We start from the raw sequence: 15,506 nt of genomic DNA, 5'->3' as shown, positions 1-15,506 counted from the left end.
ACCTGCACTGGTGCATCGGAATCTAATACTGGTCTCCCAGGAGTCGCTCAAACCACAAACTCTTAGAAGATTCACACTACTCGTACTTAAGTCGGCATTGAGCCATTTGTATTCAATTCCGATGCGATTTCTATGTTTCATCGTCAATGTGAAGGTCCAAGGGATACAGTAAACCTGCACTGGTGCATCGGGATCTAATACTGGTCACCCAGGAGCCGCTCAAACCACAAACTCTTAGAAGATTCACACTACTCGTACTTAAGTCGGCATTGTGCCATTTGTATTCAATTCCGATGCGATTTCTATGTTTCATCGCGAATGTGAAGGTCCAAGGGATACAGTAACCCTGCACTGGTGCATCGGAATCTAATACTGGTCTCCCATTAACCGCTCAAACCACAAACTCTTAGAAGGTTCACTCTTCTTGTACTTAATTTGGCATTGTGCCTTTTGTATTCAATACCGATGCGATTTCTATGTTTCATCGTCAATGTGAAGGTCCAAGGGATACAGTAAACCTGCACTGTTGCATCGGAATCTAATACTGGTCTCCCAGGAGCCGCTCAAACCACAAACTCTTAGAAGATTCACTCTTCTTGTACTTAAGTCGGCATTGTGCATTTTGTATTCAATTCCGATGCGATTTCTATGCTTCATCGTCAATGTGAAGGTCCAAGGGATAAAGTAAACCTGCACTGGTGCATCGGAATCTAATACTGGTCTCCCAGGAAGCCGCTCAAACCACAAACTCTTAGAAGATTCACTCTTCTTGTACTTAAGTCGGCATTGTGCCTTTTGTATTCAACTCCGATGCGATTTCTATGTTTCATCGCCAATGTGAAGGTCCAAGGGATACAGTAAACCTGCACTGGTGCATCGGAATCTAATACTGGTCTCCCAGGAGCCGCTCAAACCGCAAACTCTTAGAAGATTCACACTACTCGTACTTAAGTCGGCATTGTGCCATTTGTATTCAATTCCGATGCGATTTCTATGTTTCATCGTCAATGTGAAGGTCCAAGGGATACAGTAAACCTGCACTGGTGCATCGGAATCTAATACTGGTCTCCCAGGAGCCGCTCAAACCACAAACTCTTAGAAGATTCAGTCTTCCTATACTTATGTCGGCATTGTGCCTTTTGTATTCAATTCCGATGCGATTTCTATGATTCATCGCCATTGTGAAGGTGCGAGGGATACAGTAAACCTGCACTGGTGCATCGGAATCTAATACTGGTCTCCCAGGAGCCGCTCAAACCACAAACTCATAGAAGATTCACTCTTCTTGTACATAAGTCGGCATTGTGCCTTTTGTATTTAATTCCGATGCGATTTCTATGTTTCATCGTCAATGTGAAGGTCCAAGGGATACAGTAAACCTGCACTGGTGCATCGGAATCTAATACTGGTCTCCCAGGAGCCGCTCAAACCACAAACTCTTAGAAGATTCACTCTTCCTATACTTAAGTTGGCATTGTTTCTTTTGTATTCAATTCCGATGCGATATCTATGTTTCATCGCCAATGTGAAGGTCCAAGAGATACAGTAAACCTGCACTGGTGCATCGGAATCTAATACTGGTCTCCCAGGAGCCGCTCAAACCACAAACTCTTAGAAGATTCACTCTTCTTGTACTTAAGTCGGCATTGTGCCTTTTGTATTCAATTCCGATGCGATTTATATGTTTCATCGTGAATGTGAAGGTCCAAAGGATACAGTAAACCTGCACTGGTGCATCGGAATCTAATACTGGTCTCCCATTAACCGCTCAAACCACAAACTCTTAGAAGATACACTCTTCTTGTACTTAAGTCGGCATTGGGACTTTTGTATTCTATTCCGATGCGATTTTTGTGTTTCATCGTCAATGTGAAGGTCCAAGGGATACAGCAAACCTGCACTGGTCCATCGGAATCTAATACTGGTCTCCCAGGAGCCGCTCGAACCACAAACTCTTATAAGGTTCACTCTTCTTGTACTTAATTCGGCATTGTGCCTTTTGTATTCAATACCGATGCGATTTCTATGCTTCATCGTCAATGTGAAGGTCCAAGGGATACAGTAAACCTGCATTGGTGCATCGGAATCCAATACTGGTCTCCCAGGAGCCGCTCAAACCACAAACTCTTAGAAGATTCACTCTTCCTATACTTATGTCGGCATTGTGCCTTTTGTATTCAATTCCGATGCGATTTCTATGATTCATCGCCATTGTGAAGGTGCGAGGGATACAGTAAACCTGCACTGGTGCATCGGAATCTAATACTGGTCTCCCAGGAGCCGCTCAAACCACAAACTCATAGAAGATTCACTCCTCTTGTACATAAGTCGGCATTGTGCCTTTTGTATTTAATTCCGATGCGATTTCTATGTTTCATCGTCAATGTGAAGGTCCAGGGGATACAGTAAACCTGCACTGGTGCATCGGAATCTAATACTGGTCTCCCAGGAGCCGCTCAAACCACAAACTCTTAGAAGATTCACTCTTCCTATACTTAAGTTGGCATTGTGCCTTTTGTATTCAATTCCGATGCGATATCTATGTTTCATCGTCAATGTGAAGGTCCAAGGGATACAGTAAACCTGCACTGGTGCATCGGAATCTAATACTGGTCTCCCAGGAGCCGCTCAAACCACAAACTCTTAGAAGATTCACTCTTCTTCTACTTAAGTCGGCATTGTGCCTTTTGTATTCAATTCCGATGCGATTTATATGTTTCATCGTGAATGTGAAGGTCCAAGGGATACAGTAAACCTGCACTGGTGCATCGGAATCTAATACTGGTCTCCCATTAACCGCTCAAACCACAAACTCTTAGAAGATACACTCTTCTTGTACTTAAGTCGGCATTGTGCCTTTTGTATTCTATTCCGATGCGATTTTTGTGTTTCATCGTCAATGTGAAGGTCCAAGGGATACAGTAAACCTGCACTGGTCCATCGGAATCTAATACTGGTCTCCCAGGAGCCGCTCGAACCACAAACTCTTAGAAGGTTCACTCTTCTTGTACTTAATTCGGCATTGTGCCTTTTGTATTCAATACCGATGCGATTTCTATGTTTCATCGTCAATGTGAAGGTCCAAGGGATACAGTAAACCTGCACTGGTGCATCGGAATCCAATACTGGTCTCCCAGGAGCCGCTCAAACCACGAACTCTTAGAAGATTCACTCTTCTTGTACTTAAGTCGGCATTGTGCATTTTGTATTCAATTCCGATGCGATTTCTATGCTTCATCGTCAATGTGAAGGTCCAAGGGATACAGTAAACCTGCACTGGTGCATCGGAATCTAATACTGGTGTCCCAGGAGCCGCTCAAACCACAAACTCTTAGAAGATTCTCTCTTCTTGTACTTAAGTCGGCATTGTGCCTTTTGTATTCAACTCCGATGCGATTTCTATGTTTCATCGCCAATGTGAAGGTCCAAGGGATACAGTAAACCTGCACTGGTGCATCGGAATCTAATACTGGTCTCCCAGGAGCCGCTCAAACCACAAACTCTTAGAAGATTCACACTACTCGTACTTTAGTCGGCATTGTGCCATTTGTATTCAATTCCGATGCGATTTCTATGTTTCATCGTCAATGTGAAGGTCCAAGGGATACAGTAAACCTGCACTGGTGCATCGGAATCTAATACTGGTCTCCCAGGAGCCGCTCAAACCACAAACTCTTAGAAGATTCACTCTTCCTATACTTATGTCGGCATTGTGCCTTTTGTATTCAATTCCGATGCGATTTCTATGATTCATCGCCATTGTGAAGGTGCGAGGGATACAGTAAACCTGCACTGGTGCATCGGAATCTAATACTGGTCTCCCAGGAGCCGCTCAAACCACAAACTCATAGAAGATTCACTCTTCTTGTACATAAGTCGGCATTGTGCCTTTTGTATTTAATTCCGATGCGATTTCTATGTTTCATCGTCAATGTGAAGGTCCAAGGGATACAGTAAACCTGCACTGGTGCATCGGAATCTAATACTGGTCTCCCAGGAGCCGCTCAAACCACAAACTCTTAGAAGATTCACTCTTCCTATACTTAAGTTGGCATTGTTTCTTTTGTATTCAATTCCGATGCGATATCTATGTTTCATCGTCAATGTGAAGGTCCAAGGGATACAGTAAACCTGCACTGGCGCATCGGAAGCTAATACTGGTCTCCCAGGTGCCGCTCAAACCACAAACTCATAGAAGATTCACTCTTCTTGTACTTAAGTCGGCATTGTGCCTTTTGTATTCAATTCCGATGCGATTTATATGTTTCATCGTGAATGTGAAGGTCCAAGGGATACAGTAAACCTGCACTTGTGCATCGGAATCTAATACTGGTCTCCCATTAACCGCTCAAACCACAAACTCTTAGAAGATACACTCTTCTTGTACTTAAGTCGGCATTGTGACTTTTGTATTCTATTCCGATGCGATTTTTGTGTTTCATCGTCAATGTGAAGGTCCAAGGGATACAGTAAACCTGCACTGGTCCATCGGAATCCAATACTGGTCTCCCAGGAGCCGCTCAAACCACAAACTCTTAGAAGATTCACTCTTCCTATACTTATGTCGGCATTGTGCCTTTTGTATTCAATTCCGATGCGATTTCTATGATTCATCGCCATTGTGAAGGTGCGAGGGATACAGTAAACCTGCACTGGTGCATCGGAATCTAATACTGGTCTCCCAGGAGCCGCTCAAACCACAAACTCATAGAAGATTCACTCTTCTTGTACATAAGGCGGCATTGTGCCTTTTGTATTTAATTCCGATGCGATTTCTATGTTGCATCGTCAATGTGAAGGTCCAGGGGATACAGTAAACCTGCACTGGTGCATCGGAATCTAATACTGGTCTCCCTGGAGCCGCTCAAACCACAAACTCTTAGAAGATTCACTCTTCTTGTACTTAAGTCGGCATTGTGCCTTTTGTATTCAATTCCGATGCGATATCTATGTTTCATCGTCAATGTGAGGGTCCAAGGGATACAGTAAACCTGCACTGGTGCATCGGAATCTAATACTGGTCTCCCAGGAGCCGCTCAAACCACAAACTCTTAGAAGATTCACTCTTCTTGTACTTAAGTCGGCATTGTGCATTTTGTATTCAATTCCGATGCGATTTCTATGTTTCATCGTCAATGTGAAGGTCCAAGGGATACAGTAAACCTGCACTGGCGCATCGGAAGCTAATACTGGTCTCCCAGGTGCCGCTCAAACCACAAACTCATAGAAGATTCACTCCTCTTGTACTTAAGTCGGCATCGTGCATTTTGTATTCAATTCCGATGCGAATTCTATGTTTCATCGTCAATATGAATGTCCAAGGGATACAGTAAACCTGCACTGGTGCATCGGAATCTAATACTGGTCTCCCAGGAGCCGCTCAAACCACAAACTCTTAGAAGATTCACTCTTCTTGTACTTAAGTCGGCATTGCGCCTTTTGTATTCAATTCCGATGCGATTTCTATGTTTCATCGTCAATGTGAAGGTCCAAGGGATACAGTAAACCTGCACTGGTGCATCGGAATCTAATACTGGTCTCCCAGGAGCCGCGCAAACCACAAACTCATAGAAGATACACTCTTCTTGTACTTAAGTCGGCATTGTGCTTTTTGTATTCGATTGCGATGCGATTTCTATGCTTCTTCGTAAATGTGAAGGTCCAAGGGATAAAGTAAACTTGCACTTGTGCATCGGAATGTAACACTGGTCTCCCAGGAGCCGCTCAAACCACAAACTCTTAGAAGATTCACTCTTCTTGTACTTAAGTCGGCATTGTGCATTTTGTATTCAATTCCGATGCGATTTCTATGTTTCATCCTCAATGTGAGGGTAAAAGGGATACAGTAAAACTGCACAGGTGCATCGGAATCTAATACCGGTCTCCCAGGAGCCGCTCAAACCACAAACTCTTAGAAGATTCACTCTTCTTGTACTTAAGTCGGCATTGTGCCTTTTGTATTCAATTCAGATGCGATTTCTATGTTTCATCCTCAATGTGAGGGTCCAAGGGATACAGTAAAACTGCACTGGTGCATCGGAATCTAATACCGGTCTCCCAGGAGCCGCTCAAACCACAAACTCTTAGAAGATTCACTCTTCTTGTACTTAAGTCTGCATTGTGCCTTTTGTATTCAATTCCGATGCGATTTCTATGCTTCATCGTCAATGTGAAGGTCCGAAGGATACAGTAAACCTGCACTGGTGCATCGGAATCTAATACTGGTCTCCCAGGAGCCGCTCAAACCACAAACTCTTAGAAGATTCACTCTTCTTGTACTTAAGTCGGCATTGTGCCTTTTGTATTCAATTCCGATGCGATTTCTATGCTTCATCGTCAATGTGAAGGTCCAAGGGATACACTAAACCTGCACTGGTGCATCGGAATCAAATACTGGTCTCCAAGGAGCCGCTCAAACCACAAACTCTTAGAAGATTCACTCTTCTTGTTCTTAAGTCGGCAGTGTGCATTTTGTATTCAATTCCGATGCGATCTCTATGTTTCATCGTCAATGTGATGGTCCAAGGGACACAGTAAACCTGCACTGGTGCATCGGAATCTAATACTGATCTCCCAGGAGCCGTTCAAACCACAATCTCATAGAAGATTCACTCTTCTTGTTCTTAAGTCGGCATTGTGCATTTTGTATTCAATTCCGATGCGATCTCTATGTTTCATCGTCAATGTGAAGGTCCAAGGGACACAGTAAACCTGCACTGGTGCATCGTAATCTAATACTGGTCTCCCAGGAGCCGCTCAAACCACAAACTCTTAGAAGATTCTCTCTTCTTGTACTTAAGTCGGAATTGTGCCTTTTGTATTCAATTCCGATGCGATTTCTATGTTTCATCGTCGATGTGAAGGTCCAAGGGATACAGTAAACCTGCACTGGTGCATCGGAATGTAATACTGGTCTCCCAGGAGCCGCTCAAACCACAAACTCTTAGAAGACTCTCTTCCTATACTTAAGTTGGCATTGTGCCTTTTGTATTCAATTCCGATGCGATATCTATGTTTCATCGTCAATGTGAAGGTCCAAGGGATACAGTAAACCTGCACTGGTGCATCGGAATCTAATACTGGTCTCCCAGGAGCCGCTCAAACCACAAACTCTTAGAAGATTCACTCTTCTTGTACTTAAGTCGGCATTGTGCATTTTGTATTCAATTCCGATGCGATTTCTATGTTTCATCGTCAATGTGAAGGTCCAAGGGATACAGTAAACCTGCACTGGCGCATCGGAAGCTAATACTGGTCTCCCAGGTGCCGCTCAAACCACAAACTCATAGAAGATTCACTCCTCTTGTACTTAAGTCGGCATCGTGCATTTTGTATTCAATTCCGATGCGAATTCTATGTTTCATCGTCAATATGAATGTCCAAGGGATACAGTAAACCTGCACTGGTGCATCGGAATCTAATACTGGTCTCCCAGGAGCCGCTCAAACCACAAACTCTTAGAAGATTCACACTTCTAGTACTTAAGTCGGCATTGTGCCTTTCGATTTCAATTCCGATGCGATTTCTATGTTTCATCGTCGATGTGAAGGTCCAAGGGATACAGTAAACCTGCACTGGTGCATCGGAATCTAATACTGGTCTCCCAGGAGCCGCTCAAACCACAAACTCTTAGAAGATTCACTCTTCTTGTACTTAAGTCGGCATTGCGCCTTTTGTATTCAATTCCGATGCGATTTCTATGTTTCATCGTCAATGTGAAGGTCCAAGGGATACAGTAAACCTGCACTGGTGCATCGGAATCTAATACTGGTCTCCCAGGAGCCGCGCAAACCACAAACTCATAGAAGATACACTCTTCTTGTTCTTAAGTCGGCATTGTGCATTTTGTATTCAATTCCGATGCGATCTCTATGTTTCATCGTCAATGTGAAGGTCCAAGGGACACAGTAAACCTGCACTGGTGCATCGTAATCTAATACTGGTCTCCCAGGAGCCGCTCAAACCACAAACTCTTAGAAGATTCTCTCTTCTTGTACTTAAGTCGGAATTGTGCCTTTTGTATTCAATTCCGATGCGATTTCTATGTTTCATCGTCGATGTGAAGGTCCAAGGGATACAGTAAACCTGCACTGGTGCATCGGAATGTAATACTGGTCTCCCAGGAGCCGCTCAAACCACAAACTCTTAGAAGACTCTCTTCCTATACTTAAGTTGGCATTGTGCCTTTTGTATTCAATTCCGATGCGATATCTATGTTTCATCGTCAATGTGAAGGTCCAAGGGATACAGTAAACCTGCACTGGTGCATCGGAATCTAATACTGGTCTCCCAGGAGCCGCTCAAACCACAAACTCTTAGAAGATTCACTCTTCTTGTACTTAAGTCGGCATTGTGCCTTTTGTATTCAATTCCGATGCGATATCTATGTTTCATCGTCAATGTGAAGGTCCAAGGGATACAGTAAACCTGCACTGGTGCATCGGAATCTAATACTGGTCTCCCAGGAGCCGCTCAAACCACAAACTCTTAGAAGATTCACTCTTCTTGTACTTAAGTCGGCATTGTGCATTTTGTATTCAATTCCGATGCGATTTCTATGTTTCATCGTCAATGTGAAGGTCCAAGGGATACAGTAAACCTGCACTGGCGCATCGGAAGCTAATACTGGTCTCCCAGGTGCCGCTCAAACCACAAACTCATAGAAGATTCACTCCTCTTGTACTTAAGTCGGCATCGTGCATTTTGTATTCAATTCCGATGCGAATTCTATGTTTCATCGTCAATATGAATGTCCAAGGGATACAGTAAACCTGCACTGGTGCATCGGAATCTAATACTGGTCTCCCAGGAGCCGCTCAAACCACAAACTCTTAGAAGATTCACACTTCTAGTACTTAAGTCGGCATTGTGCCTTTCGTATTCAATTCCGATGCGATTTCTATGTTTCATCGTCGATGTGAAGGTCCAAGGGATACAGTAAACCTGCACTGGTGCATCGGAATCTAATACTGGTCTCCCAGGAGCCGCTCAAACCACAAACTCTTAGAAGATTCACTCTTCTTGTACTTAAGTCGGCATTGCGCCTTTTGTATTCAATTCCGATGCGATTTCTATGTTTCATCGTCAATGTGAAGGTCCAAGGGATACAGTAAACCTGCACTGGTGCATCGGAATCTAATACTGGTCTCCCAGGAGCCGCGCAAACCACAAACTCATAGAAGATACACTCTTCTTGTACTTAAGTCGGCATTGTGCTTTTTGTATTCGATTGCGATGCGATTTCTATGCTTCTTCGTAAATGTGAAGGTCCAAGGGATAAAGTAAACTTGCACTTGTGCATCGGAATGTAACACTGGTCTCCCAGGAGCCGCTCAAACCACAAACTCTTAGAAGATTCACTCTTCTTGTACTTAAGTCGGCATTGTGCATTTTGTATTCAATTCCGATGCGATTTCTATGTTTCATCCTCAATGTGAGGGTAAAAGGGATACAGTAAAACTGCACAGGTGCATCGGAATCTAATACCGGTCTCCCAGGAGCCGCTCAAACCACAAACTCTTAGAAGATTCACTCTTCTTGTACTTAAGTCGGCATTGTGCCTTTTGTATTCAATTCCGATGCGATTTCTATGTTTCATCCTCAATGTGAGGGTCCAAGGGATACAGTAAAACTGCACTGGTGCATCGGAATCTAATACTGGTCTCCCAGGAGCCGCTCAAACCACAAACTCTTAGAAGATTCACTCTTCTTGTACTTAAGTCTGCATTGTGCCTTTTGTATTCAATTCCGATGCGATTTCTATGCTTCATCGTCAATGTGAAGGTCCGAAGGATACAGTAAACCTGCACTGGTGCATCGGAATCTAATACTGGTCTCCCAGGAGCCGCTCAAACCACAAACTCTTAGAAGATTCACTCTTCTTGTACTTAAGTCGGCATTGTGCATTTTGTATTCAATTCCGATGCGATCTCTATGTTTCATCGTCAATGTGAAGGTCCAAGGGACACAGTAAACCTGCACTGGTGCATCGTAATCTAATACTGGTCTCCCAGGAGCCGCTCAAACCACAAACTCTTAGAAGATTCTCTCTTCTTGTACTTAAGTCGGAATTGTGCCTTTTGTATTCAATTCCGATGCGATTTCTATGTTTCATCGTCGATGTGAAGGTCCAAGGGATACAGTAAACCTGCACTGGTGCATCGGAATGTAATACTGGTCTCCCAGGAGCCGCTCAAACCACAAACTCTTAGAAGACTCTCTTCCTATACCTAAGTTGGCATTGTGCCTTTTGTATTCAATTCCGATGCGATATCTATGTTTCATCGTCAATGTGAAGGTCCAAGGGATACAGTAAACCTGCACTGGTGCATCGGAATCTAATACTGGTCTCCCAGGAGCCGCTCAAACCACAAACTCTTAGAAGATTCACTCTTCTTGTACTTAAGTCGGCATTGTGCCTTTTGTATTCAATTCCGATGCGATATCTATGTTTCATCGTCAATGTGAAGGTCCAAGGGATACAGTAAACCTGCACTGGCGCATCGGAAGCTAATACTGGTCTCCCAGGTGCCGCTCAAACCACAAACTCATAGAAGATTCACTCCTCTTGTACTTAAGTCGGCATCGTGCATTTTGTATTCAATTCCGATGCGAATTCTATGTTTCATCGTCAATATGAATGTCCAAGGGATACAGTAAACCTGCACTGGTGCATCGGAATCTAATACCGGTCTCCCAGGAGCCGCTCAAACCACAAACTCTTAGAAGATTCACACTTCTTATACTTAAGTCGGCATTGTGCCTTTCGTATTCAATTCCGATGCGATTTCTATGTTTCATCGTCGATGTGAAGGTCCAAGGGATACAGTAAACCTGCACTGGTGCATCGGAATCTAATACTGGTCTCCCAGGAGCCGCTCAAACCACAAACTCTTAGAAGATTCACTCTTCTTGTACTTAAGTCGGCATTGGGCCTTTTGTATTCAATTCCGATGCGATTTCTATGTTTCATCGTCAATGTGAAGGTCCAAGGGATACAGTAAACCTGCACTGGTGCATCGGAATCTAATACTGGTCTCCCAGGAGCCGCGCAAACCACAAACTCATAGAAGATACACTCTTCTTGTACTTAAGTCGGCATTGTACTTTTTGTATTCGATTGCGATGCGATTTCTATGCTTCTTCGTAAATGTGAAGGTCCAAGGGATAAAGTAAACTTGCACTTGTGCATCGGAATGTAACACTGGTCTCCCAGGAGCCGCTCAAACCACAAACTCTTAGAAGATTCACTCTTCTTGTACTTAAGTCGGCATTGTGCATTTTGTATTCAATTCCGATGCGATTTCTACGTTTCATCCTCAATGTGAGGGTAAAAGGGATACAGTAAAACTGCACAGGTGCATCGGAATCTAATACCGGTCTCCCAGGAGCCGCTCAAACCACAAACTCTTAGAAGATTCACTCTTCTTGTACTTAAGTCGGCATTGTGCCTTTTGTATTCAATTCCGATGCGATTTCTATGTTTCATCCTCAATGTGAGGGTCCAAGGGATACAGTAAAACTGCACTGGTGCATCGGAATCTAATACTGGTCTCCCAGGAGCCGCTCAAACCACAAACTCTTAGAAGATTCACTCTTCTTGTACTTAAGTCTGCATTGTGCCTTTTGTATTCAATTCCGATGCGATTTCTATGCTTCATCGTCAATGTGAAGGTCCGAAGGATACAGTAAACCTGCACTGGTGCATCGGAATCTAATACTGGTCTCCCAGGAGCCGCTCAAACCACAAACTCTTAGAAGATTCACTCTTCTTGTACTTAAGTCGGCATTGTGCCTTTTGTATTCAATTCCGATGCGATTTCTATGCTTCATCGTCAATGTGAAGGTCCAAGGGATACACTAAACCTGCACTGGTGCATCGGAATCTAATACTGGTCTCCAAGGAGCCGCTCAAACCACAAACTCTTAGAAGATTCACTCTTCTTGTTCTTAAGTCGGCAGTGTGCATTTTGTATTCAATTCCGATGCGATCTCTATGTTTCATCGTCAATGTGAAGGTCCAAGGGACACAGTAAACCTGCACTGGTGCATCGGAATCTAATACTGATCTCCCAGGAGCCGCTCAAACCACAATCTCTTAGAAGATTCACTCTTCTTGTTCTTAAGTCGGCATTGTGCATTTTGTATTCAATTCCGATGCGATCTCTATGTTTCATCGTCAATGTGAAGGTCCAAGGGACACAGTAAACCTGCACTGGTGCATCGTAATCTAATACTGGTCTCCCAGGAGCCGCTCAAACCACAAACTCTTAGAAGATTCTCTCTTCTTGTACTTAAGTCGGAATTGTGCCTTTTGTATTCAATTCCGATGCGATTTCTATGTTTCATCGTCGATGTGAAGGTCCAAGGGATACAGTAAACCTGCACTGGTGCATCGGAATGTAATACTGGTCTCCCAGGAGCCGCTCAAACCACAAACTCTTAGAAGACTCTCTTCCTATACTTAAGTTGGCATTGTGCCTTTTGTATTCAATTCCGATGCGATATCTATGTTTCATCGTCAATGTGAAGGTCCAAGGGATACAGTAAACCTGCACTGGTGCATCGGAATCTAATACTGGTCTCCCAGGAGCCGCTCAAACCACAAACTCTTAGAAGATTCACTCTTATTGTACTTAAGTCGGCATTGTGCATTTTGTATTCAATTCCGATGCGATTTCTATGTTTCATCGTCAATGTGAAGGTCCAAGGGATACAGTAAACCTGCACTGGTGCATCGGAATCTAATACTGGTCTCCCAGGAGCCGCTCAAACCACAAACTCTTAGAAGATTCACTCTTCCTATACTTAAGTCGGCATTGTGCCTTTTGTATTCAATTCCGATGCGATATCTGCGTTTCATCGTCAATGTGAAGGTCCAAGGGATACAGTAAACCTGCACTGGTGCATCGGAATCTAATACTGGTCTCCCACGAGCCGCTCAAACCACAAACTCTTAGAAGATTCACTCTACTTGTACTTAAGTCTGCATTGTGCATTTTGTATTCAATTCCGATGCGATTTCTATGTTTCATCGTGAATGTGAAGGACCAAGGGATACAGTAAACCTGCACTGGTGCATCGGAATCTAATACTGGTCTCCCATTAACCGCTCAAACCACAAACTCTTAGTAGATACACTCTCCTTGTACTTAAGTCGGCATTGTGACTTTTGTATTCGATTCCGATGCGATTTTTATGCTTCTTCGTAAATTTGAAGGTCCAAGGGATAAAGTAAACTTGCACTGGTGCATCGGAATCTAATACTGGTCTCCCAGGAGCCGCTCAAACCACAAACTCTTAGAAGATTCACTCTTCCTATACTTATGTCGGCATTTTGCCTTTTGTATTCAATTCCGATGCGATTTCTATGATTCATCGCCATTGTGAAGGTGCGTGGGATACAGTAAACCTGCACTGGTGCATCGGAATCTAATACTGGTCTCCCAGGAGCCGCTCAAACCAAAAACTCATAGAAGATTCACTCTTCTTGTACTAAGTCGGCATTGTGCCTTTTGTCTTTAATTCCGATGCGATTTCTATGTTTTATCGTCAATGTGAAGGTCCAAGGGATACAGTAAACCTGCACTGGTGCATCGGAATCTAATACTGGTCTCCCAGGAGCCGCTCAAACCACAAACTCTTAGAAGACTCCCTTCCTATACTTAAGTTGGCATTGTGCCTTTTGTATTCAATTCCGATGCGATATCTATGTTTCATCGTCAATGTGAAGGTCCAAGGGATACAGTAAACCTGCACTGGTGCATCGGAATCTAATACTGGTCTCCCAGGAGCCGCTCAAACCACAAACTCTTAGAAGATTCACTCTTATTGTACTTAAGTCGGCATTGTGCATTTTGTATTCAATTCCGATGCGATCTCTATGTTTCATCGTCAATGTGAAGGTCCAAGGGACACAGTAACCCTGCACTGGTGCATCGGAATCTAATACTGATCTCCCAGGAGCCGCTCAAACCACAATCTCTTAGAAGATTCACTCTTCTTGTTCTTAAGTCGGCATTGTGCATTTTGTATTCAATTCCGATGCGATCTCTATGTTTCATCGTCAATGTGAAGGTCCAAGGGACACAGTAAACCTGCACTGGTGCATCGTAATCTAATACTGGTCTCCCAGGAACCGCTCAAACCACAAACTCTTAGAAGATTCTCTCTTCTTGTACTTAAGTCGGAATTGTGCCTTTTGTATTCAATTCCGATGCGATTTCTATGTTTCATCGTCGATGTGAAGGTCCAAGGGATACAGTAAACCTGCACTGGTGCATCGGAATGTAATACTGGTCTCCCAGGAGCCGCTCAAACCACAAACTCTTAGAAGACTCTCTTCCTATACTTAAGTTGGCATTGTGCCTTTTGTATTCAATTCCGATGCGATATCTATGTTTCATCGTCAATGTGAAGGTCCAAGGGATACAGTAAACCTGCACTGGTGCATCGGAATCTAATACTGGTCTCCCACGAGCCGCTGAAACCACAAACTCTTAGAAGATTCACTCTACTTGTACTTAAGTCTGCATTGTGCATTTTGTATTCAATTCCGATGCGATTTCTATGTTTCATCGTCAATGTGAAGGACCAAGGGATACATTAAACCTGCACTGGTGCATCGGAATCTAATACTGGTCTCCCATTAAGCGCTCAAACCACAAACTCTTAGTAGATACACTCTTCTTGTACTTAAGTCGGCATTGTGACTTTTGTATTCGATTCCGATGCGATTTCTATGCTTCTTCGTAAATTTGAAGGTCCAAGGGATAAAGTAAACTTGCACTGGTGCATCGGAATCTAATACTGGTCTCCCAGGAGCCGCTCAAACCACAAACTCTTAGAAGATTCACTCTTCCTATACTTATGTCGGCATTGTGCCTTTTGTATTCAATTCCGATGCGATTTCTATGATTCATCGCCATTGTGAAGGTGCGTGGGATACAGTAAACCTGCACTGGTGCATCGGAATCTAATACTGGTATCCCAGGAGCCGCTCAAACCAAAAACTCATAGAAGATTCACTCTTCTTGTACATAAGTCGGCATTGTGCCTTTTGTCTTTAATTCCGATGCGATTTCTATGTTTTATCGTCAATGTGAAGGTCCAAGGGATACAGTAAACCTGCACTGGTGCATCGGAATCTAATACTGGTCTCCCAGGAGCCGCTCAAACCACAAACTCTTAGAAGATTCACTCTTCCTACACTTAAGTTGGCATTGTGCCTTTTGTATTCAATTCCGATGCGATATCTATGTTTCATCGTCTATGTGAAGGTCCAAGGGATACAGTAAACCTGCACTGGTGCTTCGGAATCTAATACTGGTCTCCCAGGAGCCGCTCAAACCACAAACTCTTAGAAGAATCACTCTTCTTGTACTTAAGTCGGCATTGTGCCTTTTGTATTCAATTCCGATGCGATTTCTATGTTTCATCGTGAATGTGAAGGTCAAAGGGATACAGTAAACCTGCACTGGTGCATCGGAATCTAATACTGGTCTCCC

Source organism: Schistocerca nitens, chromosome 9 (genome assembly GCF_023898315.1).
Source record: "Schistocerca nitens isolate TAMUIC-IGC-003100 chromosome 9, iqSchNite1.1, whole genome shotgun sequence".
NCBI lineage: Eukaryota > Metazoa > Arthropoda > Insecta > Orthoptera > Acrididae > Schistocerca > Schistocerca nitens.
The sequence above is the reverse complement of the archived record's forward strand: the minus strand, read 5'-3'. Positions refer to the sequence as shown.